This window comes from Crinia signifera, chromosome 5 (genome assembly GCF_055691185.1).
Source record: "Crinia signifera chromosome 5, ASM5569118v1, whole genome shotgun sequence".
In the NCBI taxonomy this organism is placed as follows: Eukaryota; Metazoa; Chordata; class Amphibia; order Anura; family Myobatrachidae; genus Crinia; species Crinia signifera.
Genome location: NC_139221.1, coordinates 313,105,406 through 313,132,205, shown reverse-complemented (window position 1 = coordinate 313,132,205; position 26,800 = coordinate 313,105,406). Strand labels below are relative to the sequence as shown.

General features: G+C 41.7%; 2 long non-coding RNA genes across 3 annotated transcripts in view; one reads left to right on the top strand and one right to left on the bottom strand.

The window, feature by feature from the left end:
- LOC146079767 (uncharacterized) overlaps nucleotides 1–25,778 on the bottom strand; it is a 124,656-nt gene extending 98,878 nt beyond the window's left edge. Inside the window, exons 1-2 of the long non-coding RNA XR_014474742.1 lie at nucleotides 25,663–25,778; nucleotides 23,163–23,231 (exon numbers count right to left, since the gene is read on the bottom strand). This is a non-coding gene — a long non-coding RNA (uncharacterized LOC146079767). The remainder of the gene's footprint in view (nucleotides 1–23,162; nucleotides 23,232–25,662) is intronic.
- Nucleotides 1–26,016, top strand: part of LOC146079766 (uncharacterized) — a 98,383-nt gene extending 72,367 nt beyond the window's left edge. Inside the window, exons 2-4 of one of the 2 annotated variants that reach the window (XR_014474741.1) lie at nucleotides 19,388–19,667; nucleotides 23,097–23,292; nucleotides 25,781–26,016. This is a non-coding gene — a long non-coding RNA (uncharacterized LOC146079766). Of the gene's footprint in view, nucleotides 1–19,387; nucleotides 19,668–23,096; nucleotides 23,293–25,532 lie in introns of both variants that reach the window. The other variant, XR_014474740.1, reaches the window with a different exon arrangement.
- Nucleotides 26,017–26,800: the final 784 nt, after the last annotated feature.

Genomic DNA, 26,800 nt, shown 5'->3' with positions numbered 1-26,800 from the left:
TTGCATGTATTTGACAGCAGGTCCAAAGCAATGCGCTGTCCCGGGTGCATCACATTGGAGCGGACGAGTTGCCGCTGCTGCCCTAGCAATCTGTAGGATCGCAACCGGCAAAATCATGCTTCTAAATTACTGCCTCTTTAAAAAAAAAAAAAAAACTCTGAGTTTAACCGGCATTTCGCACGACCACCGGATTTGCACTACATTACGGGCCTTATTCTGGTTGGTGCGGCCGGGCCGTACGGGTACGTTCCGGGGTTTTTCATGATCTGCGCATGCGTACATTCGCTAATGGGCAGGCGCGAACACTCCACAACGCTTACGGACGGGTCTCTCCGTGCGAAAAAACCTGTACGCGAGAGTACGGGCATTGGGGGCGGCATAGGGGCGTGTTGAGGGGAGCGGCCAAAATAATGAGGGAAAATGGGCGTAAATATGGGCATACACGGGGGTGTGCACCAAAAATGAGCGGTGCTACTACCGCACGATCGCCTAAAGCACCGTTCATTTCGGACACAAAACAGGCGGCCGCCAACCGCCAGCTCAGACCACCCCTACAGATACCGCATGCCTGCATGCGCCTAGGTTTGCTAATTAACGCTGATTACTACTCAAACACATACACCTGAATGTAATAAGCAATGCTGCAGTCTATTAAGTCCAAACCATGATTTCACTACCTGCAAGCCACACACAGCACTCAAACACATTGGAAGCTTATCTTTCTATACTTCTCTACATTTAAAGGTTTGTTTAATTTAAGGTAAGAATCTTTTTAAGACCTGCTTATATATGCTAAGGTAGGTATTTGTTAAACAGTTAGACACATTCACTACGTGCTTTCATAGACTTTACACAGTAGCACACTCAATCTACACAAGTCGACATGTGTCAACGTGTTCACTCTAATACAAACATAGGTTTTGTATTTATGATACAATAACATAAACCACATCTAACACCTACAAAGTATGTTTCAGCAATGTTTTAAGCCCATGCCCACTATTTTGCACACAATCTTTGTATAGTACCCAAAATACAGAACTGTACCACTATCTGATCTGCTATGAATTGGATTTTACTACACTCTGGATGTAAGATGCCACCAATCACATTATTGCACTCACATCTCTCTAACAAAGGATTCCTACATCTGCTTATGACACTGTAAAATCATATATATTTAAAAAGTTATACATGTTTGTTCACAAGCAATTTTCTCATGTTTGGCCGATTCACAAATCTTTTTTTAGGGAGGACACATATGCATTCCTACACAAATGTACCTTTTGACCCTTGTTTGTCTGCCTCACCCACTCCATGAGGAAAGCATTGTTCTGGACCTGCTTTTACCTACTACTGTAGGAGCTACCTCACCTGCACACAAACTGCTTTCTCACCTATTAAGTTGCTCTGCACATGTGCTGACACAAACTAATTAGCAGGGAAAAGTTGGATAGGAACATGGGAATGGCCATGGAGAGGGTTACACATGGGAAACTTCTACCACACTTCAACAAATGTTCAAAAATACCCTGGTCAGTAAGTACACATAAATCTAGTATTTGTTTCACACAAGAAATTACACATACAACAATTTTGTTTTAATTGGTAAAATAAATTTATTTGCTGTTCAGCATCACAGCTTATTTGACACTTTAATGTCATAAATCAAATAAACAAATAAAATAGACACAAAAATAAAAAAACAGCCAGAACAAGAGGTTGCATATCTCCAAACATGTGTTACCCTGCAAATGCAATGGTGAAAGAAATGGGGACACCAGAATACGTACTGCAACAACCAGGGTGAATACTAAGCAAGATACACACCACCAAAAATTTATCCTGCATTTGTAGAGGTCAAAATAAGAACTTTAATGCCCATGGCACGAAAATGGATCGATGGCCAACTCAGGAAGTGGATGTCCAGTGCAATTTAAACATTTGGGGTCCAACCACAGAGGAAGTGAACCAGGTCTCATTATTTGGGCCCTTTTTTGTCCCTTTTAGATGGGGCCTTGGGGACAGGGGCCTTTGGCTCAGATGGCTTGCGGCGTCTTCCCCTAGTGGACACAGGAGGGTCAGCAGAGGTGGAAGGTTGGGGAGCAGCTTGGGGTGGGCCAGCAGATGGGGGATTGTCCCTTAGGGACCTGGCGGTGGTCAGCAGCTCCGCAAGAATTTCATTCTGGCGGCTGAGGTGTTGGCCAATGCTTTGCATGCCAGCCGCCAGAGTGTCATTCATGCGGTTGAAGGCCTCACACTGCTGCCTGTTTGTGGCCTTCCAATCCGCCAGAAATTCCCCAACCTGCTGCTGACGGATCGCAGCATCCACCCCTTGCTGCTCGATCCTCTCCAGCATCACCATCACGCTGGCATCCCATGTCTCCTGTCGCTGGGGGTGTCGTCTTGGTGGAGGCTGGACCACTTGCTCCACCTGTGGCTAAGCAGAGGAAGATGCTGCCGGTTCATCCTGGGTTTCTGCTTCTTCTAGGATAATAATTGAAAACAATGTCACCATCACATACGCACAAAAAAATATCTTTCAAAATTCAATGCATTACTGTGACTTACCATCAAAAGCAGCAGCAAAGACCTCCGCCGGGAGCTCACTATCCATATTGGATATCCCCCTGACCTCGGCCACATCAATGACATCCAAGGCGTCCTGCTCCAGGGGGGTATACTCCAAATTATCTGGCATAGGCCCTCTCCCGGTGGACATGCTGTGGTTGTACCGGTCAGTCATATTCCTCTTCAGTGTCGTTTTGAAGTCTGTCCACCTACAAGTTTAAAAATACAAATATCACCATGAGATATGTGCACCACTGTGCTACGTGACATTTCCTAGTGTGGGTGATCTTATGTTTTTTAGCCATATGTGTCCCACACACACATTAATGTCTCCATTAGGAGGCATTTCAGTGTCTCATCTCATTCATTAGGCCACTAAATGCACATACATAGATCACTATGCAGAAATGACATCATCCATGGCCAAATTATGCACCTCCACCTGTTGTGAAACTACACATTCCACCATAGCTTGACAGTGTGGTTATTATGGAGTAATTTAACTATGGGATGGCATACTGGGATGTGTAGTTTCTCACCAGCTACATGTGCACAGTTTGGTCATTCTTGTTTCAGTAGCATCATATGGAACATGTTACAACAACTCTTTCAAAAACACACTTTCTCTTGTCCCATCACATACTTCACATACTTCACATGAGCAGAACTGTGCCTATAACCTCACATCACACCAATGGTGCATGTTTCATATATCAATGTGGGTTATTAGACATGGTTGTGTTCACATGTGACATTGAAGTGTAGCACTATCTACAAACACACCTTTCTATTATTCTCAAAACATACATGTAACATATGTACACACATATGACATTATCAGGGGGACAAACACACTTGCCTTTTCTTCACCGCTTGCCAATCTCTGACCACTGGTGACACCTGGTTCACTTCCTCTGTGATCTTGTCCCAAAGGTTTCTCCTTGCACTGGCACCCGGCTTCCTGGTTGGCAATTCGATCCATTCGCGTGCTCTGGGCACTAAAATTCTTAATTCTGCCTCTACAAATGCAGGGTTTCTCTTTTTGGTGGTGGTATCCTGCTCAGTCCTCACCCTAGATGTTGCAGCTCGTTTTCTGGTGGCCCCAGTTCTCTCACCATGCACCTGCTGGGTCACACCTGTTTGGAGAGATGCAACCTCTTGTTCTGGCTGGTTGCTTGGCCCTTGTGGAGCTGGTGGAGGTTGAACAGGGCCTGTTAGTGAGGGGCCCGCTTGGTCTTGCAGGCTACTTCTCTCTTGAGCCCTCCTTCTCTGCTCCTGTTCCCTCTTCTGCAAAGCTTTAAGCAGGGATTCTGCTGTAGCTCTCTGTAGAGCGTCCTCAGCTGCGGAATCGTCTGAGCTAGACATGTTTGCAGCAATTCTGGCCTGCATCTGACTGAATATTTATATGTTAATCTCCCGCCATGAACAAGGGGGCGTATATTTTTCCCCGCAATGTAGTTGCTAATTTACGCCGATATTTCCCGCCGATAATTGCCGCTTAAATTACGCAGGTCTCAACGCACCTGATCAATCACCTGTATATGCACATACACAGGTTGTGGAGCATTGTGTGCTACATCGTGAAATGTGTGCACCTGTCATTCCAATGATGAGTGTTGTCAGCTGGTATCTGTTGGAGTTCGTGTATGCTTTGTGAGTCACATTTCAAAACATCACGTTATAATGCTTTCCTTACATATGTAATGAGTATGAAATTGTCATACACCAACATGTTGCATTGTGCCCCTTTTAGCAGCGTATTTATTAGTAGACGGTTGCGTGTATTCTTTTCCGCACACTGTATATACAGTACGTCTCTCCATGGAAATCGGTGTATTGTGCCCCTTTTAGCAGCGTATTTATTAGTAGACGGTTGCGTGTATTCTTTTACGCACACTGTATATACAGTTCCTCTCTATACATTGAATGCATGCTGTTGGTTATGGTGTGTGTATATCGGAACGGTCCGCGTAAGTTTCTATTCGCATCCAGTTTGTTCATGTAAGAAGGATTAATAAAGTTAATACTAAACAAACAATTTTTTACACCAATCAGCAAGCACCAAAAGTGATATATGTACCTGCAATTAATAACTGCGCCATTGCCACTATGACTTCAACCAGGGCTCGCGCGTTTTCGACCCAGGAGCTGCTGGCCTTGGTTGAGGTCATGGACCGTCGGCTGGGGCCCATATGTGTCCAACATGGACAAGCGGCGGGCGTATAATGCTGCCCGCCGCCTAATATACACCCGGACCGGCGTCCGCAGAAGCCTGGCACAGGTGGAGCGCCGCTGGTCTGACCTGCGCCGGCGGCAGCCAGTGTTACTTTGCTCTATTCGCCGCCATATTGCCCGATGTAAGTTTTTATTTACTAGTATGTCTGCGTTTTTTTGCAATGTTTTCTGTACTTTTTATAAATATGTTCCTGAGTATGTGGGTGTATATGGGTGTATATGGGTTGTATATGGGGTGTATATGGGGTGTATATGGGGTGTATATGGGTGTATATGGGGTGTATAGGGGGTGTATAGGGGGTGTATATGGGGTGTATATGCTGTGTATAGGGGGTGTATATGGGGTGTATATGGGGTGTATAGGGGGGGGTTTAAGTAGTTGCTCAGTTTTTGGGTGTAGCATATCAATTAGTTTGCATGATAAATGTCTGAAATATAACAGCAATGATAATTTGGAAGGTTATGAGCATGACTAATGTGAATTTTTCTTTCCCCCTTTTTTATGAAACCCAATCTTCGATTTCTATGCCATCAACATGAACATTTCAGCACGGGCAAGGGCACGCATAGAAGCCCGGGAGCAGGCAGCCCGGGAGCAGGCAGCCCAGGAGCAGCCAGACGAGGAGGAGGAAGAGGAGGAGGAAGAGGAGGAGACAATGGGTCCAGCTGGGGCCCACCAAATTTCGCCATCCCCTTCCACCAGCCACTGAGTGTGGCCATGCCTCACCCCTTGAATAATTGACATAACAGTACATCCAATGACATATCCGACATTAGTGGTGTTGTAGTTATGTGGATCCAGGTGTTGTGTAACTCCACTTCCCAGCATGATGTGCAACATAAATTTATAGATTGTTTTGTTAATAGTGTGTGAGGCCATGCGGATGCATGCTTTACAAACATAGCTTTAGGCCTATAATTTGTACAGCAATGTCCTAAATTTTAAATAGTAAGGAGTGCTTAAGCCACAACAATGTCATAACCCTTAAATAGCACAGCCTAATTGTGAGGTTAGAGGTGAGTCCCCCAAAACAAAACTACCAATTGGGATACAGCATACATTCATCCAAGAAGGAGGAATCTATTTAATGTTATGTAATATGTACAGTATGTGTGTGTTAACATATTAGTTTTTAGTACTGTGTTTACAGCATACCCTTCTTCAATGTAGTTGAAAAATTTATGTGGCCTTCACACTTAACTCACAACTTCTTATTATGTACAAATACAACAAACATTTGTGTATATGATATATTAAATATAATGTTTTTTTTCCCTTCACTACAGACACTGAACAGCACCAGGAGGAGGTGGCCCATATACTCCAAGAAATGTTCCTGACCATCCTGTACCTGCATATTCTTTTCGCCCAACTGCAGGCCCTTGTTTAATTTTTTTTAATATTTAAATTTTATATTATTAATAAAAAAAGTTGATGTTCAGTTAGAAGTTGCCTGTGATTTTCATCATAAATATGTGAGAGGGTTTGTAAGGGCAGGTACATACAGATGTGTAATGTCAGTTATATTTGTAATTTGAGGTGAGGGGTAACAATTGATGTGTGAATGTGTGTGTTTTTGAGTTAAATAACACATAGTGAAAATGCATGAATGTGTAATGTTGTTCGATTAAAACATCACACATAACATCAGGGTAGGTATACATGTTACACATTTTGGACAAACTAATTATGGACATAATTTAGTACGTACACACAAACACCATCATAAATTTATTTACAAGTAAAAGCAATGTGGGGACACATAGATAGTGCATAAAATGCCACATTAGAACATAACAAATATACATGTAATGAGGGTTAAAATGTTGTTTTATTAGGGTCTTTATTAAGGTAGACAATTGAGTTAATAGAAAACAATAATTGAATAACAATTAGAATAATTAATTAATTGTCTGAATTTTAGTTGAAAGGCAAGATTTGCAGGTCCATACATGTGAAGGGTATGCCAGCGTACACGGACGTACGCTCACTCTCACGAGCGTTGACATAAGCTGAGTTTTCCATTGAAAACAATAGCGACCCGTCCGTGCAAGCTGGCGTACGCTCAGATTTCCGCAAGAAGTCGGTGGGAAGACGGACGAGAGACGTCCGTAAACGGTGGCGTACGCTCTGTTGTACGCCAGTTGTCGGAGTGTAAGGGCTGGGCCGTCCGTGTACGTTGGCGTACGCTCAATTGTACGCCACTCCCCTTTGACGTTGTTTCTGGCCGTACGTATGCGGCTGAGTTGTGGGTGGACTTAACCTCAACGGCCGCGTACGGAGAGCGTACGCTAATATGGAACGTACGCACGTTTGGCCGCTCCGATCAGAATAACCTCCTACATCCCAAAGTATCTGACTTTCCCGTTCATCTGTTATTAATGACAACACATTATCATTAATCACGTATTTTGCATCCCTGTCTTTGTGTCTAACATTTTACTTGCACTTTCAGTCGTTAACCCTTTGAGGGCCAACGCTCACAGCGACTGTCCTGTTAGTATAAATAAATACAAATGCAGCCAAGTCAATCAATTGAAGTTTGCAACCCCCCCAAAAAAAACAGTCGCTGTGAGAGATTTTTAATAGATATTTTGAGGATCTCTCACAGCATCCTTGGCATCCAAATGGTCAAGTTCCAAGTCTGGAGTTTCCAAGCCTAGCCTTTCCATAGTATTTATAAATAAAGTATTATTCCACTTCACAACACTGAGCGCAACCACAACGACTAAAATTATGTTTTAAATTTAAATTTAAACTGTCATTCTGATGGGTCACTATTAAGAGCAAAGTCATTGTGAAAAAAAGAGAGAGAGCCGTCTTATGCATTTGCAGCTGAGTTTCACGCTGCTTATTGTGAATTCAGGTCTCTAAAAGGCTTATTAATGTTGTCTAGGGGGACACTGTCAGAAATGGCAAAATGAATCAAGGGATTTTCCTCGAACATCTAAATGACATACGGCAGCATGAGAATTAAACAGATGACTAACCAGTGCCCTTTTGTCTGCAGATGAAGACGGCAATGCCAATTTGTAAACCAGAGACTGACATTTGGGTGGATTATACCATCCTGTTATTGTGCAGCTAGTTTCTAATCACTTGTGTTTTCTTGATCTCAAGTGCCTCAGTCAAGTGCCTGCTCAGAATCTTGTTTGCCAAAGCCTTTAGCACTTTCCTATAAACATATATCCACATTTATCCTTGAAGAAGCTTTTCTCCAGCGCAGGCTGATGAGAATAGCTAGCTGCTAGATATTTAATTAAAACATTAAGAAGAAAAAGCTTTAGTGTCAACATTCACAAGTATCTTACTAGAACTCAGACTTACAAAGATAGAAAGAGAAAAAAAGAGTTTGTATGGATGCACTCCTTATGGTCAATCAGGGAAAAATTAATTGGAGTAAATTCCTTTTCAAATGTTACTTCTAAAAAGTGGTGGCTCCTTTTATCTTTATTGAGACCCGGATGGATACGGAAACCGCCACATGTAGCGAAATAAGGGGTTAAAAGGTTTTTTTTCACAAAAATCAACATACAGTGTTTCATAAGAGAAGAAAAATTGTGATTGAAAGAATTTAAAAGTGTAGGCAGATACGACTGCTGGTGCTAGTATTCGAATGTGGATTGGGGTAAATTCCCCATTATAGTCCTTGCATATAATATTTGTTCTTTATCAATAAAGACTGATTCACCACTTGTGTTTGTTTATTCTTGCCTCATTTGGGCTTTCCTAGGTACGGTGCTTCACAGTGCTCTGATAGCTGTTTTACATATGTCGATGGTATTCTATACACACACAATCCCTGAACACAATTTGTTATAATGAGGGGTAGATTCCTCACACGCCGTCAAAATAGAGGTGCCCACTGTGTATTCATAAGAGTATTCTTTAGGGGTGAATTCCCCACAGATGTCCCCCAAACACGGTCTTTTTTAGAATTAGGGGTGAATTCCCCACTAAAGTCTTCCCGATATTTGGGGTATCTGATGTTAATTTTACTCCTATAGGCAGATTGACTCTTAAATGCAGAGCCAAAGGATGTTTCGTACGTATACCTAAATACAGTTGGTTAGAATTAGGGGTAAGTTTCCCATACGGGTCCCTGAACTGCGTTTGGTCGTACTTAGGGGTAGATTCCCCACAAGTTGTCAGTATGAGTGCCTAGTGTGTATTCCACACTAGAGGGTTATACAGATATTACGGGGTGGATTCCCCAGAGATGACCCTTCAGACACAATTTATGAAGGTTAGGGGTAAATTCCCCAACGAGATCCTCCAGGTAGCGTCTATTGGGGCGCCCTAGTGTTGGTTCAATTGTACAGGCAGTGTGTGTGTTCTGGGGTATATTCTCCACAAATTTCCCACGGATGTACTCTTGTAGGAATTTGAGGGATATATTCCCTGTAGGGGCTTCTACACAGAGTCTCGAGTGAAAAACACAGAATCTGTTTAATTAGGGGTATATTCCCCACAGATATGATCCTGTGACTGTTTTAGAGGTAGATTCCCTACGGGAGTCCCCAAAAAAAATTATTTTGGGTTCTAGGAAGGCCCAATGTGTATTATATAGTATTAATAATTCGGGGTATATTCCCCACTTTTTTGTGGTAATCAGTCTAAATATAGTGTATTTCCCACTTGTATTGGTGGTAATCGATATATGTATGCAGGATCACTTCTAATACATTTGTGGGGATGTATCCCTAATCAGGATCACTGCATAACAATATCCATTTTTAGTAATAAACAATTTCAATCAGTTCCCATTATCAGTGGATCAAGAGATTTTTGTAGCTAAGAGGGATGCGTTGCTACTATTCATATTCTCCTGTAGTGCAAATTTATAATAGAGATACTGGTTTATTACTATGTTGCAATTGCCACCAGAGCCTCTAAGACAGAGTAATAAATTGTCTGTATAGTTCAGATTGCTCTGGACACGTTATAGCAGCATCACCTGCTGGTGAATGCAGGATATTACCATCAAAGCACCATCTATATTGGGTATGGTGCTATGTTGCTTTGAAGGTGCCAGCAGTGGATGAATATCCAGACCGCTGATCAGTCTTACTGCTGGTGGCTGCTGCAGGGTATCTAGATACAAATATGCAAGGACGCTGAACATATCATAATTAAGCAAAATACATTTCCTAGACTAAACACCAATCAATCTATCTAGCGCTACACGGACAGGACACGCCACCCCCCTTAAAATTATAAACTTAACCAGTCGAATCCTGACCAATGACCAAGAATCCATTCTTAAACGAGGTCTATCTTTCTCGCCAGTGTCAACAGCAGATAGATTTGAGGTAGAAAAAGATTTAAATCTATTCACACGCAAAATTCTTCTGAAAAAATTTTTCATACAGCACAAAAAATCTGAAAAGGAGACTCAAGATAGAGCCCCTGACTCCCCTGACTCAATAGAAGACTCCCCCCACCTCACTGAAGAAGACAACATAGCGGTACAAATGTTATATGAGCTATCAACGGATGGGGACACATGCCCACAAACGAATCCTGGCACCACCCCAATACCAACTCCGGAACCATTGGACAAATCTAAGATCAAGAAAAAATCTACATTTATACCTGATATAAAGATATGTCCACAGGTTCTAGTCTTTCAAACATTGGTATCCAATGATCTAGACCAACTTCTTACGAGACAATCCTCCGATCCGCATAACATAAGTAAAGGGGAAAATAAAGCCCTGAAAGAAATATCGGAATGGCAGGATACCATAGTTAAACCCTCGGATAAAGGGGGGAACGTGGTTCTGTGGCCTCGTGAGCTCTATGTACAAGAATTACAAAAACAGCTAAGTGATGCCAAATGTTACTCCAAACTAATATTCAATCCCAGCACAGAATATTCAAGACAATATTTGAATTTGATCAAATCAGCATACGACAACAAAGTCATCTCGAACAGTGACTTTAAATTCCTACAAGTGGATCAACCCAAAACACCAACACTATACCTCCTGCCAAAAATCCACAAAAATTCCAAAACCCCACCTGGCAGGCCCATTATGTCAGGGAAAGGCAGCCTGACTGAAAAGCTCAGTATTTATGTGGATCAATTCTTAAGGAAACACGTTGTAGCATTACCATCTCATCTCCGTGATACGATGGATGTCCTAAATAAACTTGAGAATCTATCGGTGAACAACAACACGTGGTTAGTGACCCTCGATGTGGAAAGCTTGTACACAAGCATCAACCATGAAAGAGGAATCGAGGCAGTTAAGTACTTCCTCGGGATGGATGCGAACTGTGAATTTAATAACTTCCTTACCGATGCCATCAGATTCATTCTGACAAAAAATTACTTTACCTGCCAGGGATCCCACTATCTCCAGGTACGAGGTACAGCTATGGGCACGGCTTGTGCCCCGACATATGCTAACCTGTACCTGGGGTGGTGGGAGAGGGAGGTAATGTTCGGAGATGATAATGTGAGGTATACCGATAAAATACCATTGTACTTGCGTTACATAGACGACATTCTGATGCTATGGGATGGAGACAAGAATGAGTTGGAGGAACTGATTAAGCTGTTGAATAACAACGATTTGAATCTCAAACTATCACACGAGGCAAGCCAACAGCAAATCCATTTCTTGGATCTTACCATCAGTATTGATGAGATGGGTAACATTTGTACAGATCTCTACAGAAAAGAGACAGCTACCAACAGCGTCCTCCACGCTACAAGTGCACACCTTCCAAGCACCATTAGAGCCATACCGAAAGGTGAAATGATCAGGGTCAAACGAAACTGCTCAGACACCAATGCATATGATAAAAGAGAGCAAGAACTGTCTGAAAGGTTGAGGGAGAGAGGATATAGCCAAACTCTCATTAAAAAGTCGCGCAACGCAGTGAGACAAATACCCAGAGAGACACTATTATCCCCTAAGATCCGTCCTGCCAACGAAGAAGAACCCATACGATTTATAGGGACCTTCAACAGAAATTGGAAAAAGATCAATACCATTCTGCAAAAACATTGGCCAATACTGCATACTGATGATGATTTGAAGAGCATCTTACCAGCAAAAGTACAGACTAGTTGGCGAAGAGCCAGAAACATCAAGGACCGTCTAGTCCACAGTCACCTAACAGAGCCAACCCCACCACCCAGAAAACAAGGATCCGAGAAATGCGGACGATGTAAAGCCTGTGCCCACATGATACCAACTAAAACCTTTGTGGACAGGTTTAGTAAGACATGGAAAATCCAGAACTTAATAACGTGCACAACAATAGGAGTAGTATACCAACTACAATGCCCATGTAATAAAATCTATGTGGGCAAAACAAAGAGGCCACTTAAAGTGCGAGTCCTCGAGCACATTGGATCCATACGGAACGCCAAAAAAGACTCAGCGAATTTTAAAAAATTGACACCAGTAGCCAGGCACTTCATGCAAATACACAACAGTGATTCAAAAGGATTGAAAGTCTTTGGTATGAGACATGTTCAACTAGGAATCAGAGGGGGAGATATAGACAAGGAGCTGTTGAAAATTGAAACCAAAATGATATACTTGATGGACTGCCTACAACCTAAAGGCCTCAATGAGTACAACAGCTACCTCCCCTTCCTCGGAGATTAGAGTGATACCATCTTACCTCTCAAGAGTGACCTGACATTACCTGTGTAAATACCAACATGGATCATCTACATTCCCCACCGAAATTCTGTTGTACGTACATGTGATAAAAGAAAAAGAACTCTCTCTGTAAACAGTTCTGATACTGTCTGTGATTTGATATTCATACCTATCCAGACAACACATTAAGGACGTTATGATATACTTACCTTGAATATTTACACTATAGTATGTCCAAACAACACACTAAGGACGTTATGATATACTTACCTTGAATTCTTACACCAGGGTATGTCCACTGAGAATGGACAACCAGATGATACCCTGATATTATTATATATTTATATCACCTAACAGGTTATACTTACCTATGCATCAATGTTCATATGACCCAAATCCGGCATATATATGAATTCCAGGATCCTCCGCATCTAGAACAAATCCAGATGCAGAAGGAAAGATAGCCTTACACTGTCATTTAGGTTCAACCGACAGTCAAATCATCCAAGATTGAAACATGTTGTTCATATTCCTGAAAAATATATATGAAACATACATAAAAACAAAGAAACGTGAGCAACCCTGTCTGAAAATAGTTCCGATACTATTCAGAACTATACATATCCAACTACAAAAACTATATATATACCTACAAAAACCATGTATTAAGGATGCCATAATATACTTACCTTCTAAATTATACTAAGGTCTGATGGAATATTATTTAACACCTTGATTACTAACGAAGTCATACCTACCCAACCAGCAAGGTCGTATGACTTAAATTCAGCATGTATTTTTGACTTTACAACCACCCCAGACTAAGAATAAACATGTATGTTGAAAGATTAAGACCTATGTTTTGGACCCAACAATATACAATCTTTTAGATATAAAGAATATCAATAAAATCTTAAAAACCCTCATATCAATATACACAATCCAGCTATACATTAGAAATCCATAAGGGAATCCCCATTAGTAGGGGATCACTAATTTCAAATCACTTTGGCACTGTCTCTTTGGAAATTCCAATATATATAAAGGAGCATCAGTTAACACACATATCACCAGCATATTAGGTTGATTTTTGGCATACCACCCTAAGTCCATAAGTATCACACCCAAAATTTTTTCAATAATTTCAATATATATATATTATGTATACACTCAGCACAGCTTTTTCACGATTTTATTTAAGAGTACATAAATCACATCTTTTGTTCTTGCACTTTTCCATATCTTCATATATATATATATTGTTTATTCATATTTCCTATATTTATTATTTATTCACCTATCTTTGAATACCTCCACTGCACATACACAGTATATGATTTCTGTCATACTCATGCCAGAATCGGAACACACACACAAGTTCACAATATTTTTATTTGTTAATTTGTTTGTCACTAGAATCAATATTCACTTCAATATACTGGATCTCCATATAGATGGAATGAGGGATTTCTTTGTTATGACAATGGATAGATTATTATACACGTAACACAGGCTCCAGGACATGTCTCCAGGAAAGCATGTCATATGCAGAGGACGGGGCTCCAAATAGCAAACATGCATAGATAAAATCTAGTATATGCAACATACATAATTACCAACCAGTCACACGTACTCAATGAAATACAGACAGACGTTATAATAAATCAGTTAACTTATACAAAAATGACTGAAAGAAACGAAGTATAATAGCTGACAAACGGACCTTAGATACGCTGAAGAATGAAATATACATAGCGCAGGGCGATCATGGACTCAGAAGATACTTCCGGGTTCGGATGGTTCAGCAGGTGATTGGCCGCTGAACAGCATGTGACGTGTCACGTGGTGCAACGCAGGCACCACGTGAATAACGCAACCATGCCGAGAAGGGCATGACAGACTAGAGGGCGGAAGTGAATACATAAGATGATTGGTGCGGACGTCCCATGTGACGGGAACTAGCACCGTCATTGGCTGAGCAATGTCAATAAATATCCAAGCGTGGAATCAATCAAATGGTCAGCTTGAAGAAGCTCATATAGCGAAACACGTGTCCTGTCCGTGTAGCGCTAGATAGATTGATTGGTGTTTAGTCTAGGAAATGTATTTTGCTTAATTATGATATGTTCAGCGTCCTTGCATATTTGTATCTAGATACCCTGCAGCAGCCACCAGCAGTAAGACTGATCAGCGGTCTGGATATTCATCCACTGCTGGCACCTTCAAAGCAACATAGCACCATACCCAATATAGATGGTGCTTTGATGGTAATATCCTGCATTCACCAGCAGGTGATGCTGCTATAACGTGTCCAGAGCAATCTGAACTATACAGACAATTTATTACTCTGTCTTAGAGGCTCTGGTGGCAATTGCAACATAGTAATAAACCAGTATCTCTATTATAAATTTGCACTACAGGAGAATATGAATAGTAGCAACGCATCCCTCTTAGCTACAAAAATCTCTTGATCCACTGATAATGGGAACTGATTGAAATTGTTTATTACTAAAAATGGATATTGTTATGCAGTGATCCTGATTAGGGATACATCCCCACAAATGTATTAGAAGTGATCCTGCATACATATATCGATTACCACCAATACAAGTGGGAAATACACTATATTTAGACTGATTACCACAAAAAAGTGGGGAATATACCCCGAATTATTAATACTATATAATACACATTGGGCCTTCCTAGAACCCAAAATAATTTTTTTTGGGGACTCCCGTAGGGAATCTACCTCTAAAACAGTCACAGGATCATATCTGTGGGGAATATACCCCTAATTAAACAGATTCTGTGTTTTTCACTCGAGACTCTGTGTAGAAGCCCCTACAGGGAATATATCCCTCAAATTCCTACAAGAGTACATCCGTGGGAAATTTGTGGAGAATATACCCCAGAACACACACACTGCCTGTACAATTGAACCAACACTAGGGCGCCCCAATAGACGCTACCTGGAGGATCTCGTTGGGGAATTTACCCCTAACCTTCATAAATTGTGTCTGAAGGGTCATCTCTGGGGAATCCACCCCGTAATATCTGTATAACCCTCTAGTGTGGAATACACACTAGGCACTCATACTGACGACTTGTGGGGAATCTACCCCTAAGTACGACCAAACGCAGTTCAGGGACCCGTATGGGAAACTTACCCCTAATTCTAACCAACTGTATTTAGGTATACGTACGAAACATCCTTTGGCTCTGCATTTAAGAGTCAATCTGCCTATAGGAGTAAAATTAACATCAGATACCCCAAATATCGGGAAGACTTTAGTGGGGAATTCACCCCTAATTCTAAAAAAGACCGTGTTTGGGGGACATCTGTGGGGAATTCACCCCTAAAGAATACTCTTATGAATACACAGTGGGCACCTCTATTTTGACGGCGTGTGAGGAATCTACCCCTCATTATAACAAATTGTGTTCAGGGATTGTGTGTGTATAGAATACCATCGACATATGTAAAACAGCTATCAGAGCACTGTAAAGCACCGTACCTAGGAAAGCCCAAATGAGGCAAGAATAAACAAACACAAGTGGTGAATCAGTCTTTATTGATAAAGAACAAATATTATATGCAAGGACTATAATGGGGAATTTACCCCAATCCACATTCGAATACTAGCACCAGCAGTCGTATCTGCCTACACTTTTAAATTCTTTCAATCACAATTTTTCTTCTCTTATGAAACACTGTATGTTGATTTTTGTGAAAAAAACCTTTTAACCCCTTATTTCGCTACATGTGGCGGTTTCCGTATCCATCAGGGTCTCAATAAAGATAAAAGGAGCCACCACTTTTTAGAAGTAACATTTGAAAAGGAATTTACTCCAATTAATTTTTCCCTGATTGACCATAAGGAGTGCATCCATACAAACTCTTTTTTTCTCTTTCTATCTTTGTATGCCAATCGTTTGGGATAGCACCCCCACTGTTGCGAACCGACATACAGTGGCACATTGCCCACCAAATAAAGGGCATAAAAATTCTTTTGTGTGTGCAGAACCCCCCAAAACCTCTATTCACCCTAGAACTCAGACTTTCTATAATTAAGTTTTTCTGCAAATGCATTTTTGTGTGTGTGTGTGGGGGGGGGGGGGGGGGTACAGTAGTGCCCACGGCTATACTGGTCGATCTGGACAGCAGTGGCACAGAGAAGGGGGAGCGGTTACTTTTTAACTGGGTCTGGTTCAGATCAGGGCCATCTTAACGGCATTATGGGCCCCCCAAGTGTTCAACTCTTCATGACGGCATAGGATTAAAGGACGGTTATTCAAAAGCTGATTGATAGTCTGTCCTTACCAACAGGGGTGGTAGACTTTGGGCCTCTAGCATTTTGGGGCCCTAGGACAACTGCCCTTCAAGCCCATACGTTAAGATGGCCCTGGGTCAGATGGAGGGTCCCGGGTCCCGCTCCCCTCTGCCCCGCTGCAGAGAGCCAGGCAGTCTGAGTAGAGAGGATAGGCTGCTGCTGCAGCACAGCATCTCTCCCTGGCCCAGCACAAGCTGCTCTGTGCCGGCAGCCTGTCCTCACTCTTCCTGAGCGGGTTTCACATCCGCCAGTCGGCTGGCCGCCAGTCCGCACCCCTGCTAAGGTTTTGTTTTTTTAACATGAGCGTGGCCATGCCTCCTCCATAGGCCACACCCCCTTTTATTAGGAATGGGTGGTGGTACCGGTGCCCCTGCAAGGCGCACATAGTGCGTGGCGGCCAAGCTGCGCAGCCTCCTAGCTCTCTGCTCGGCCAACCACCATCCTTTCATTCCACCCATGTCTAGTATACAGGCCACGCCCAATTATATGTGGCTGCTTTCCCTGCGGAGTGTACCCACAGTTATATGCAAGGGCTGTTTCACGTCCCCAATGGTGGTCCATTTTCACTAAAAAGTTTGCAAAGACCTGGCTGGCAAAGTATATATTTTTTTATTATTTCAACAATCTATACAAATAATACATCAACAACAAAAAGCAATACATGAAAATTGTAAACAATTAAACCCTAATATAATTTTTTTAATTAATTTGTATAAAATGCAATCTGTGTTGAAGAGTAAAATATTTCTTAAAGTGACGGGTGAAAAAACAACGAATTGACAGAAAACACAAAGCAAATTGGGCCTCATTCAGGTCCTAATGCAAGTGGGTTGAATGCCACAAAGTGGCACTTTGTAAATGCGTTGGACCAATAATGCACATGTGCAGTACGGAACCTTCATTGTTGGACGCAACATGGTGAATGGAAGTTTGCAGAGCATTTGGGGTTGAGGAGAGCTGCAAAACTTCTGATGGGGTCCTGAGGCCAAGATCTTCATCAGGAGACAGATTTCTGGGACTTTTTTAAGAGATGCGGTGAGTGGCTTGTGTGAAATACGAGTCATGCAACCAGCTGATGATGGCATGTAGGAGGCATATACATATACCAGGGGTGACTGGAGCGGTGTACCAGCAGTCCATGTTTTTTAGGCCGCCTGTTGATGTGTAGAATGTGCCAGCTAGGAATGAATGCAGCACTTGTTTGAAAATGTGACCGTTAGTAATGACTGCACCTGCACACCAGCTAGGTGGTCTGGAAAACGTGGACTGTTGGTAGATCTTGAGGATCTGTTTGGCCAGCCCTAACTTATACCATATGCGTACATTACCATATTAGTCCATCACTGATGCTTCCAAGTAAGCAGCAGAAATGCTTCCTATAACCACATCTGAGTTAGACCCCATATTGTTGGCTGCATTTCCATTTACGGTTAATGTTAAGAGGTAGAGTAATTGAAAAGAAGTTAAACTGGTACTAAAGGGAGAATGGAGGGCGAACAGCCATAAAGCAAGGAAATAAAGCGGGGGTTTTTAAGATAAGAACGCTAAAATGTCACTGAGAGCTATCTGGTGTTAATGAACTGTAACCGGTTCAACGACCCTATAGATAAAAAAAAAAAAAAAATAGAAAACTTTTCTACATAATTTGAAAAGCTATTTTTTTTTTCAGTAACCCTTATTTTTACATCAAGATCGCAACCTGACATAAGACAAGCAGAGATAAGGTTTGAATTCTCATTTCAAATAAATGTTGCTGACCTGAATAATCTGAAGTGATTCAGTTAATCAGATAATTACTGTTTTAACTAACCAAAGCACGTATTTAATTATCAAGTCAGCAGGATGTAGGTGTTTAGTACTGATTCATTTATGTATGAATGCAACCTATCATACATCTGGATATTTTTAAAGGGGTCAACAATTGACGAGAAATTCTTTTAAATTCATATTATACTACTTAACAAAAGTATAATAATAAACAGATCTGTGTACAATGTGCAGCTAATATTATCGTTAATCCTGCAGCTAAAAAAAAACCAACTATATTACTTTAAAAGTGTGGTTATTATTTAGCATTATTCATTAGGGCCTATAGATTATTATCAGTGGTGGCTCCTTACCTGTCTGGTCAAGGGGGCGGGGGGTGGAGGGCGGGGGCTTCCCTGTGTCTGCACTCAGAGATTGATGGCTGATATCACAGGAGGTGGGGCTTATTCCTAGCGGAGGTGAGGCAAGGCTTAAGTCAAGGGGAGGAGCTTAAGGCCAGAGGATGGGCTTAAGACCAGGGGAGTGAAGTAGCAGGAAGCACTTCCTATCGGAACTCACTGACACTGCTAGGCTGACCATACAGGTGGCAGATTTTACTAGGAGGACTGCCGCCCAAAGGTGAAATCTGCCACTTAAATTATTATTACGATCATCATCATCATTATTATTACCATAATCATCATCATTATTGGTATTATTATTATCATCATTAATTGTATTATTATTACTAAGGTTACATGGTACAAGATACAGAAATTATAACGGTAATTTTTTAAAAATTTAAATTAAAAAAACATTTAGAAATATACATTTAGGCTACTCTAATTACTTTTCTAAAGTATTTTGTTTGTTACCAGAACACCTAACGTTTAAGGAGCATCCTCCAAGTCTACCAAAAAAGTTCTTAAAATGATTCTCACAAAGATAAATTATGCTAATGGACCTGACCACTTTCCGTGCTTGGCTCTACGTTGCACCAAATTCAGCGCCTATTGCAGAATTCATCCTCGTTAGTGCTCAGATCTGCAGTAATCTGAACATGCACCAAATATATTTTAAAGTAAAATGCCAACCTAAGAACAAGAGCTGACCACCTAAGGACTGGGACCTGCTGTTTGTCTATGTACACCACCAGAGGTAAATATATATATTTTTCAGTCCAAGTCTGTAACATGCAAAGTCAAATCTATTTCTTCTTGAAAACATTCTTGGAGAGTCTCGTTAAAGTTTACATTATTTAATTTACATTCCTTTTGAATTAAAATTATGTATTTTATAAACACTATAAAAGTCTCACTTGTATATAATAGATTCAAGTATAGAGTTTTTTTTATCTCTGATGGTCATTATGCGTTCTCTTAATGTCTCCGTTGCTATTATTTATATAATGATTATGTTATTTATATAGCGCACACATATTCCACAGCGCTTTGCAGAGAATAGTTGAACATTCACATCAGTCCCTGCCCCAGTGGAGCTTACAATCTGTATTCCCTACCCCATGTACACAAAGACAGACATTCTAGGGTTAATTTGTTGGGAGCCAATTAGCCTACCAGTATATTTTTGGAATTTGGGAGGAAACCGGAGTACCTGGAGGAAACCCACACAAGCACGGAGAGAATATACAAACTCCACACAGTTAGGGCCATGGTGGGAATCGAACCCATGACCTCAGCACTGTGAGCCACTAATGCTAACCACTACATCATCTGTGCTACCCCGCAATGCAATAACATATTAAGATCTAAGCTTGTCTAAGAATACATGAACAACAATGTGGAAATCCAAAAAAGTAAGTTATTTTATTTATCAATAGAACATATACTGGCCAAAGAAAAAAAGACTCACTAATTAATGATCACTTCTTGCACAAAAAGATGACAACAATTTGAAATGGCCAATCAGTTTTCTGCAACAGCAATGGATAGGTTTCCAACTCCCGAAATACAAAAATACTGTACAGTCATGCAGGGCGTGATTAAATGTTCCAAGTGCCCTAGACTATTACACATATAGTTCCCCGTGTAATGCTGCTAAACACACGTGTATGGGCACTTAGGGCCTCACCAGTCATACTGCCCATGTGCAGTTAACAAAGGTTACACAACTGGCATGTAGGATCTGATGCTTGTGGTATGTGAAGGAAACTTCGGCTTTAGGCTGCCTGGCTGGTGCTGTAGCACAATGTACAAAAAGTAATGGTTCGATCAGTAAATTACATGGGCACAGGCATCTGGCAGTCACCAGAACATAACAACTCATCATGAAAGGCGATAGCTAACAAGCATGCAATAAATGATGTCTTAATTTTATTGCTTGACTGTCAACTGCAAGGTGCCCTAGTGTTGCAAGGTGCAGGAGTGTTGCAAGGTGCAACACTCCTGGTGCCCTAGGCTGCAGCCTATTCAGCCTATTGGTTGGTTAATAATGCCCCTTTCAGTCATACTACCCGGAATTTTAAACCCAGTACAATTTGGGTTTTTAAAAATCCCGGGTCCATTGCAGGTGTACAGGACCTGGGATTTTAGTCGACTAAAAGCCATTCAGACATACATTAGTCCTAGGATTATGCATGTGCACGTGAAAAAAAACAGGATTTTTGCGTATGTCTAAAAGGGGTATAAGGCACTACAGGCATGGTTTTGCCTTGTAAATAATTGTCCCTTTAAAAAAAAGTCTGAGTTCGGCTGGCATCAGAACTTCCACATCCCACCCAAAAAAAGTGAGGAAAACAATTCCACCACTTGTGATTGTACGTGGAACTAGCTCCACCTCAACCATGGCCAAGTACAGTATTACCAACAGAAAAGTATGCTCCAATACCCATGCCAATAGATGATGCAGGAAGAGTAAGGGTTACTGATGAGCTGCAGGCAGGCACAACGTATGTATGCCATGCAGTCACCACTGCTGAAGTGAAGAAGAGACCCTAGAGGAGGCCGGGACCTCCTCTTGCATCCTAAATAATGGTCTGCTGTAAGGCGGCAGCCATTTTGGATGTGATATTCAGAGAGACGAGCAGGAGCTCTGGGACTGAAGATAGCAGCAGAAGATAGAAGCCGGCCCGGGACCACAACGGATCGTTGTGGCAGAAGAGGGGGTAAGTGCGGGGGAGGGGGATTAGGAGGGGGCGCACACATTTCAGTGGTGGGGGGGTGCCCCAATTGTAGTTACGCCACTGACCACCAACCAATCAGCTCCTAATTGCCATTTTGCATGGCAGTTGGCTGGTACTTTATCACTCTCTATTTTATTATTTTTCAAGCTTAGTACATCTGGCCCAAGGTGAGAGGTGGCTGGAGGGACACAAAGAGGTGGGAAAGCTACTAAAGGGACATATGGGCAGCAATAACTTGAGAGACAGAGGCATAGATGTGTATAAGGAGCCAGGAGCTTAACTAGATATTAGCAGGCCCCATAGAAAAAGTTTGCAAGGGCCCCTATATACCAAATATTGGCGATAAATGTATATAGAAAATATAACTTATACAGTAAAGATGGGCCCCCTTCAGCTCTGGGCCCCATAGCAGCTGCACCCCTTGCAGCTATGGTAGTTACGCCTTTGTAAGGAGCACTTACTGTATGTGGGCATCATGTTTATACTGTGGGCATTATGTGTACAAGGGTACTACTGTGGGTGTAATATGTAAAATCAGCACTACTATTTTGGGCATGTTGTGTAAGGCAACTATTGTTGCAATTGTGTAGAAATGGCACTGCTATTGGTATTGTGTATAAGGAACACTACTGTGTGGCATAACATGTATAAGGTGTAATAATATGAATAAGAGAGGCACTACTGAGTCATTCAACATGAATAAGGGGCACTACTGCGTGCCATAACATAAATAAGGGGCACTACTATGCGGTGTAATATGAATATTGGTGACTACATTCGGTGTAAGATGAATAACATTGGGCTACTGTCTGGCATCATTTGAATTGGGTGTACTATTGTGTGATCATGCTCCTGTGGGTGGCAGGGGAAATTAGTTCCAATGCCTTTTCAGGATCACTTTAAGCACTGTTTATAGGGAGCTGTAATGGGACAACTGGAGAATTTATTAGTACTGACAGACACTATAGCCACTGTTTGCAGCGCAGAATTTCATTGTGAAACAAAGTTAAGTGCAATGCTGCAGGATAATTTAGTATATGTAGATCATTATTTAGTTTTTTTTTTTTTAATTTCCAGCAACAGATTAACAGTTCAACATTACTCATGGTAAAATTATATAAGACTGAATAAACAAGTTGTTATATGTCATTTATTAGGTTTTCTTCTATATGCATAGTTTTCTTGAACTAAGTAGAGCATTTACTTTTCCTTATTAGTTGCATTTTCATTAATTATGGCATACAATTGAATTCTGAATAATCCAGCACACAGAAAAAGGTAATTAGATTGAATGACTTTCTTTTATAAGAGCACAGAGTACATTTACTGGAATATATTCACGGCTTTTGGTATTGCTGTGCAATAAAAGCAAAACTTACTACACAAACTACGTTGGGTAACTTTTTAAAAGGAAAACATAATTCTGAGATTTTTTTTACTTCCAGACATCATTAAAATGCTAAACAGAGAGGGTGCCCTTGAATTAGAAGAATTAGAGAATTACAACTAACCTTTGTATGAACCAACAGGAAAGGAATCTGTTAGTCGCTTTACCGATTGTTGTCCAAAATATCCCCAGCCTATTAAAGAGTCCAAAAATGAAATCGTATTATGAAGATTTCCAATGTTTACTTGTATACAGTAAGTACATTGTTGTAGGTGGTTTGAAAGGCATTTATATAATTCAATGTTGCATCAATCTGTAGAGTGGTTATGGCATTTCAATTATTAAATTGATATTTACAAAATGTATAGAACAATTGCATATTTGGAAGATACTGTACTGTATGTACAAACAGATACTTTATTTCCATGACAAGAATGATCAGTTGTAACACATCCCCCATGCTTTATTCATTTTTATAGAAGCAGCCAATCCCAAGGGTCCAAAGGTTTATTGTAAGAAACAGGAAGTTGCATCATAGAGACTTCCTGTACGAGACATACCCATCCCCCTATTTTTACTGTAAATATAAGGAGATATGGTAGCTATGTTGACACTTTGGAGGTCAACTTACATTAGGTCGACCACTAAAGGACAAAATGGATTAGGTGGACACATGGAATAGGTATGGGACTGGGGCTGGGGCTATCTAATTAATTATCTAAGCACTTATCTGGGATTATACCACTGGAGGCCCGTTTTTTCCAGGATAATGCATAGGTCCAGGAATTTAACCTGGATTCCATGTGTTATCGACCAAAAACAGGTAATTTACCACACAATAAAAACAGGCTATAATTGGATAGCCAAATTATTCTATTGGGCTCTTTTAGCCTGTTTTTGCCATGCGATTAAATACTGCATGCAATTGGATACCAGCAATGGTGTACCAGAGACTCATGATTTGTAGTCCTGGCAGCGTAAATGTGTAGCGGGACGCATGGTGCAGCTTATTCACATCCGTCTCTAATCTCAGAGCTGGCCCTAGCCACATTGATGCCCTATGAAAGTTTTCGGTCGTGCCCCTAGTACCGCCACTAGTGCCGCCTCTCACACATTACTCATCACCCAGCAGCACAGATCAAAGCAGTAGCCCGAAAAACCCTTCATGTCATAGCTATTACCAGTAAAAGCATTGTCGCTCCCACTCCCATATTTTAAATATGTACAGTGAGTACTGAAGGTGTGCGGGCCAAAAAAGGGGGCATGTCCTTTCTGGGAAGGGGTGTGGTCACACAATAATTATTATGACATAGACTTCCCCTAGGCATTCTAGATGCCCTAGAACAGTGGTTCCCAAACTTTTTTTTATTTTTTGAATTGAACTTTCTTAAATTGTTATGTTTATAGGTTATCTTTATGTTTACATATGTAACGAGGGACAATGTTTGCTTTTGTTTGTCTACATATGTTATGCTTGGCAGCCACAAATACTGGTTTTGCCAATTACAATGACCATAATTAATTTGAATCGGTCCTGGACCACCAACCCGATGCTTCTCTGCAAGGGTTCCAAGGCACCCCAAGGTACAGTTTAGGAACCACTGCCCTAGACATTTGCCTAGTTTGCCTATGCCTAGGTCTGGTTCTGCCTGATACCTTATATTTTTGCACAGATTAGAGACTTTTTGCACTGCTATAAGCATGAAAGCCTCTAATGTAGGTATATGCACTTTCACATTAGCTGTGCCTAGGGATGCCAATCCCAGGGCATCTTTTTCAATCCTAGGATTCGGGATTGAAACATGCTCAATCTCGGGATTCCCGTTATTGGCATCCCTAATTTAAAAAAAACACTCATGCCCCCCACCCAACCGTCCGCCGTGCACAACTACTTACATGGACAGTGCGGCCGGGGAGCAGGGCAGGTGGTGCAGCCGGGGAGTGAGGCTGGTGGTGCAGCCGGGGAGCGGGGCTGGTGGTGCGGGGGTGCCGCACTTAGCGTGCAGCAGCGGAGCGAGCAGCAGACATGTGTGGGGGTATGGCCTGCGCATTGTGACCTCTGACGTCACTTCATGTTGCGCAGAGTGTACTCCGGGTCAGGAACAGCCAGGCAGCATCTTAGCGAGTGCTCACATGCCGTCCGGAATAAAGCTGTGCATGTGCAGCCTAATCCTGAAATCCTGGGATTGGAAACTCCAATCCTAGGATTAAAATCCCGGAAATTTTTGGGCCAATCTTTGGATCCCGCCGATTCCGATCCCATGATTGACCACCCTAGCCGTGCCAAATATAGGCGCATTTAAATAATATTGCGCAAAAAATATGCATGGCGCACAACCGGGGCTATGTAGAACAATTTAAGAAAAGGTTCAATTGGGCAATCCTTAATCACCACTACACCTGTTTTTCTTTTTCTGTATCCCTCTATGTTTTTAAACCCCCAAAAAAACTCATTTAAAAAAACTCAGACAATAACTTTATATCCTTTTCGCAGAAAGAGTAAACGTTCAAACTGGCGCACATGCCAGAACTAAGCAGCATAACAGAAGAAAATCCCCACACCTGTAGTGCTATTCTGCTGTTCTGTTATAAGATGACATCACAGTACACAACCTTCCGCTCACCTTTCAGCAAATGCTGCCAAACTGGGCAATCCTACTGGAAAATATTGTCCCACTGGTGGTGCTTTATACATTCCATTGTAACAAGATGAGTAAACAGATGATAATCTTCCATTCACAGCACAGCAAACCATCAAGTGCAGCAATGCGGTTTATATCACGCTGTAAACAGAACATAAGCTTCATCCCCGCATGCGGTAGATTGGAATACACAGATTTTATCACTATGGAGATGTGCAAACACATCAGACTCTTGAAATAACAGCTACTGCATATGGTAATGTCATTCCCAGCATAATAATAATAATTATTATAAGAAAAGGACAAACATTACTTATACATAATTCTATGCACATCTCCTACGTATCTTCTGAGTCTGTAATATAGATGCAAACTTAACCAATAAAGACCTGTCGCATCTGATACCTAGTTATTTTCTCATTTTCTTTTGACGAGCTTCTACAATTACCATCGGCATATAATATTCTATTGTGCACTACAGGTGGGCCCTAATTCACAGTTGTCAGTCATTGACAATCATCTCTGTCTATCAGGGCCAGATTGACAATTTGGTGGATACCGATGTGCTAAATTGTAAGAAACCAACTGGAATGAGGTGATTTGGGGGGATAAAGTGTGTGACGGAATTTTAATAATATATATTTAATTGATGTACATGGCCGCTATCAGGGGGGTGCTATGGGGACAATTGTCCCAGGCCCGGATGCTCTGACACATGGCCACCAGCCCCTGTCAATAGCAGCGGGCTGCTTATACTCCTCAGCCGGATCTTTAATAGTGACAGCTGCCTGCTGCCCGCTGGCAATCAAACAGGCAGTGCAGTGGGCAGCAGGAAAGCTGGAAGCCCCCACCGCATGACAGGCACCACGATGTGACATAATGACGTCATGCCGTCGCCACGCCAGGAGGACAAGGATCCGAGCCAGCAGAAGAGTGAAGGGAGAGCAGCTTGTCCCTGCCCGCCCACCCGCCCACCTTCCTGTCTGTGTTCTGGTAAATACTCACAGCTGGAGGGGGGTTTGGCTTGTGTGTGTGCTGGTAAATACTCACAGCTGGAGGGGGGGCATAGGCAAATCTAAGGGGTGCACCGGACCACCCATTAGACCACCGCACACACAAT